This window comes from Bison bison, unplaced genomic scaffold (assembly GCF_000754665.1).
Source record: "Bison bison bison isolate TAMUID 2011002044 unplaced genomic scaffold, Bison_UMD1.0 scf7180017864079, whole genome shotgun sequence".
NCBI lineage: Eukaryota > Metazoa > Chordata > Mammalia > Artiodactyla > Bovidae > Bison > Bison bison.
Genome location: NW_011494651.1, coordinates 1,065,689 through 1,070,301, shown reverse-complemented (window position 1 = coordinate 1,070,301; position 4,613 = coordinate 1,065,689). Strand labels below are relative to the sequence as shown.

The window sequence follows — 4,613 nt, the reverse complement described above, 5'->3', positions numbered from 1 at the left end:
TTATTGATATTTCTCCTGGCAATCTTGATTCCAGCTTGTGCTTCCTCCAGCCCAGTGTTTCTCATGATGTACTCTGCATAGAAGTTAAATAAGCAGAGTGACAATATACAGCTTTGACGTACTCCTTCCCCGATTTGGAACCAGTCTGTTGTTCCATGTCCAGTTCTAACTGTTCCTTCGTAACCTGCATACAGATTTCTCAGGAGGCAGGTCAGGTGGTCTGGTAGTGCCATCTCTAAGAATTTTCCAGAGTTTGTTGTGGAAGCACAACAGAGGCACAACAGAGCCCGCAGTCAAAGGCTTTGACGTCGTCAGTAAAGCAGAAGCAGGGCTCGGGCGGAGCTGAGACTCTGGTGGCCCCCGCCTGCAGGTGCTCGTGGTGTGCCCTCAGTTTCTGCAATGGGCGCAGGCATACTTTGCAGAGACAGAGAGACCGACTGTGGTGCTGGCGAAGACTTGAGAGTCCCTTGGACAGCACGGATATCCAACCAGTCCATCCTAAAGGAAATCAGTCCTGACTATTCATTGAAAGGACTGATGCCAAAGCTGAAGCTCCAGTACTTTGGCCACCTGATGCGAAGAGTTGACTCATTGGAAAAGACCCTGATGCTGGCAAAGATTGAAGGCGGGAGGAGAAGGGGGTGACAGAGGATGAGATGGTTGGATGGCATCACTGACTCGATGACATGAAGTTTGAGCAAACTTCAGGAGTTGGTGATGGACAGGGAGGCCTGGCGTGCTGCAGTCCATGAGGTCGTGAAGAGTCGGACACAACCGAGCGACTGAACTGAACTGAGAGACCATTAAGTGGGATCGGAGGCACCCCTCTCCAGCCAGGCCCCGCACCATACTCATGCACAGCTTCAATTCTCCAACCCGAGATGGGTCCAGACCCAGGGGGATCTCGGGTCCCCTGCTTGCCAACTGCCTGGCTAAAAGCTCCAGCTCACTCCACTGACCCCGGGTTTTTTTCCTTCAGAGTTCTCACAGCCCTGAAACTACGTTCAGTAGTTATTTGTGTCTCCCCAGCCCTCCAGGGGGAGCTGGGACCTTGTTCCCGGTGTCCACCCCTGGGAGCCCACCCTCCACCATCCTCCACCTGGGAAACCAGAAGCTAGAACGGCTCTGGGCACACGACTGCTGCCCAAATGTCGTGAATGAGTGAGTGTCCACCCGTGTTCTTATCAAGAAATACACTCACCCTGAGACCGGGAATGGGACTGACTAGGGTTCGGGTCTGTGAGTCTCTGGGACATGCCCAGCTGATTTCGTGTCTCCAGTTGATATTCCTCTCCTCTCTTGTCTGCCCCTGGAAGCCTTTCCCTCCCCTGAGCAAGACTTAACCGGATCCAAAGCCACTTGCTCTTGCCAGCCTTCCCATGCTTCCTGAATCCACACTCCCAACCCCGCCCAGGGCAGCCAGAGTTAATGGCTATTTCCTCTCTCCTTAGCACTTTTTCTTTGCTCCCCCCTACCTCGCCCCCTAGCTGATTTTCAAGTTGGCTAACACACCTCACCCTGTCTCCACCCCCACAGGAAGCCTCCAATTTGTGGAGGAAGTTCTGCTTGTGAGTTTCAGCAGCCTGTGAACTCTCTGGGGGCCCCAGAGCACTGTGGGGGCCGCTGACTCAAGCCACCGAAAGAGGGGGAGAGGTGGGATTCCTGTGGGCGCCAGCACTTACCTGAGATCTTTCCTGTGTTCCTTTAGGCTTAGGAAGAAGGTGCGGAAGTCACCGACGTTATTGTTCCGGATGGGGAACACTTAACCATCGCTGCGTACAGTCCCTCCTGCCCTGGATGAGGGGTCGGGATGCCATGTGTTTCGGTTCCTAAGCACCCGTGTTACCTGAGAACTGGGCTCACCTCTTGGGGGGTGTCAAGCCAAAAGACAGCCAAGCCAAACAGTGGGAAAATGAAGGATTTATTCTCGCAGCAAGTAAGGAAAACCATCAGGGGTCTTTCCAAAGCAGTGTCTCCCCGAACAGCAAAATTGGTGAAGTATTAAGCTAAGGGGACAGGCATCTTCAAGAAGGGGCTTGAGTAGAGAATTCCGCACTGAATGGGGGCAAAGGTCAACAGAGTCACACCCTTGGTTGATTGAGGTCAGGAAAGTCAACATCATCTTTCCATCCTCCCCCTGGGCCGGGTCCTTAGTTCCTGCAGATGGCAAAGATGGTATTACATTCTGGGCTTGAGTTCAGTTCAGTTCAGTTCAGTTGCTTAGTCATGTACAACTCTTTGCGACCCCATGGACTGTAGCCCACCATTCCTCCTCATGGAATTCTCCAGGCAAGAATACTGGAGAAGGTAGTCATTCCCTTCTCCAGGGGATCTTCCCAACCCAGGGATCAAACCCAGATCTCCCGAATTTCAGTCCAATTCTTTACCATCTGAGCCACAAGGGAAGCCGAGGAGGAGCTGGGACTCCGTTCTATCACTGACTGTTGTTTCTTGACAGCTTTTCCCTTGTTCCCTCACTTGTCTTAAGATCCTTGATTACTGAGATTTGTTCAAGGGCCAGGCTTAGATCCCCACAAGGTGTAAGCCAAAAATGGCTTCTCTTCTGTCAAGAAAGCCACACCTGGTTCTTTCTTCAGGGACCCCCTTCCCTATATGATTATACTCCTGCCCTTAAAACACAGCTCCTGCCCTTAAGGTCCCAGGCCCCAGCTTGGATCTTATAAACAGGACCCTGTGGGCTGGGTGTGTCAGAGGTCAGACCCAAGGTTCAGTGGGGTCCTGGGCAAGGCGTGACAGGGTGGTGGAGCTGGGATAATCAGTTCAGCTCCAGGCAAGACACAGGGTGGAAGTCTCAACCCTCCACCAAAAAGCTCAGCCAGGAAGCCTTACCTGGCTTCCCGATGGTTTGGCATGTAAAGTCTGCCAGCAATGCAGGAGACACAGGAGATGCGGGTATGATCCCTGGGTTGGGAAGATGCCCTGGAGAAGGGAATGGCAACTCACTCCAGTTCCAATATTTTTGCCTGGAGAATCTCATGGACAGAGGAGCCTGGCCGGCTACAGTCCATGGGGTCACAAAGAAGGCACAAGAGGCCCTAAAAGGACAAAGCCAGCAGAAGGGACACCTTGGGAACCTTGCCTTCCCCTCCCCTCCCCCATATCCAGGAGACACGCAGCTTCTCTCAAGCTGTGGAAAATCACCCGGAGGCCCTGCCGCCTGGCAGCTCTGCACACACTCAGGGCTGATAAGGCATTGGCGGGACAGGGAGGCAAGGGGCCAGCATGGTGCTGGGTGAGGACAGTGTCGTGTGGCTGCACACACTCAGGGCTGATAAGGCATTGGCGGGACAGGGAGGCAAGGGGCCGGCATGGTGCTGGGTGAGGACAGTGTCCTGTGGTGTGGGTCCTGCAGGGTGCGGGACTCCGCACCCCGGCCTTCCTCATTCAGCACATACTGAACACAGGAGTGAACACGTGTGCACGTGAAACCGCGATGCGGCTCCCCGAGCCCCCACACAGACCCCACTCATCTGTGTGCTGAGGGTGCTCTCCTGGGCACACAGCAGGGGCTGCCCGGTGACACAGCAGTGTGTCTAGAATGCACATGCTTTGGCGTGAGTGTGTACACTACTGTGAACTGTGAACTTCCAGATGTTCAAGCTGGTTTTAGAAAAGGCAGAGGAACCAGAAATCAAATTGCCAGCATCCGCTGGATCATCAAAAAGCGAAAGAGTTCCAGATAAACATCTATTTCTGCTTTATTGACTGTGCCAAAGCCTTTGACTGTATGGATCACAACAAACTGTGGAAAATTCTTTAAGAGGTGGAAACAGCAGACCACCTGACCTGCCTCTTGAGAAACCTATATGCAGGTCAGGAAGCAACAGTTAGAACTGGACATGGAACAACAGACTGGTTCCAAATAGGAAAAGGAGTATATAAGTCAAGACTGTATATTGTCACCCTGCTTGTTTAACTTATATGCAGAGAGCATCATGCAGAATGCCAGACTAGATGAAGCACAAGCTGGAATCAAGATTGCCAGGAGAAATATCAATAACCTCAGACATGCAGATGACATCACCCTTATGGCAGAAAGTGAAGAACTAAAGACCCTCTTGATGAAAGTGAAAGAGGAGAGTGAAAAAGTTGGCTTAAAACTCAACATTCAGAAAACTAAGATCATGGCATCCAGTCCATCCATTGCTACTTCATGGCAAATAGATGAGGAAATAGCAGAAAAAGTTTTATTTTAGGGGGGCTCCAAAATCACTGCAGATGGTGACTTCAGCCATGAAATTAAAAGACGCTTACTCCTTGGGAAGAAAAGTTATGACCAACCTAGAGAGCATATTAAAAAGCAGAGACATTACTTTGCCAACAAAGGTCCATCTAGTCAAAGCTATGGTTTTTCCAGTAGTCATGTATGGATGTGAGAGTTGGACTATAAAGAAAGCTGAGCACTGAAGAATTGATGCTTTTGAACTGTGGTGTTGGAGAAGACTCTTGAGAGCCCTTGGACTGCAAGGAGATCCAACCAGTCCATCCTAAAGGAGATCAGTCCTGAGTGTTCATTGGAAGGACTGATGCTAAAGCTGAAACTCCAATACTTTGGCCACCTGATGCGAAGAGTTGACTCATTGGAAAAGACC

The 4,613-nt window shown here is 51.3% G+C and overlaps 1 protein-coding gene across 6 annotated transcripts in view; it reads right to left on the bottom strand.

Moving 5' to 3' along the window:
- Nucleotides 1-1,721, bottom strand: part of FAM118A (family with sequence similarity 118, member A) — a 26,424-nt gene extending 24,703 nt beyond the window's left edge. For all 6 annotated transcript variants that reach the window (XR_825081.1, XR_825080.1, XM_010837609.1 and 3 more), the window contains exon 1: nucleotides 1,683-1,721. The gene's annotated coding sequence lies outside the window, so the exon portion shown is untranslated. The remainder of the gene's footprint in view (nucleotides 1-1,682) is intronic.
- Between the last annotated feature and the right edge of the window lie 2,892 nt (nucleotides 1,722-4,613).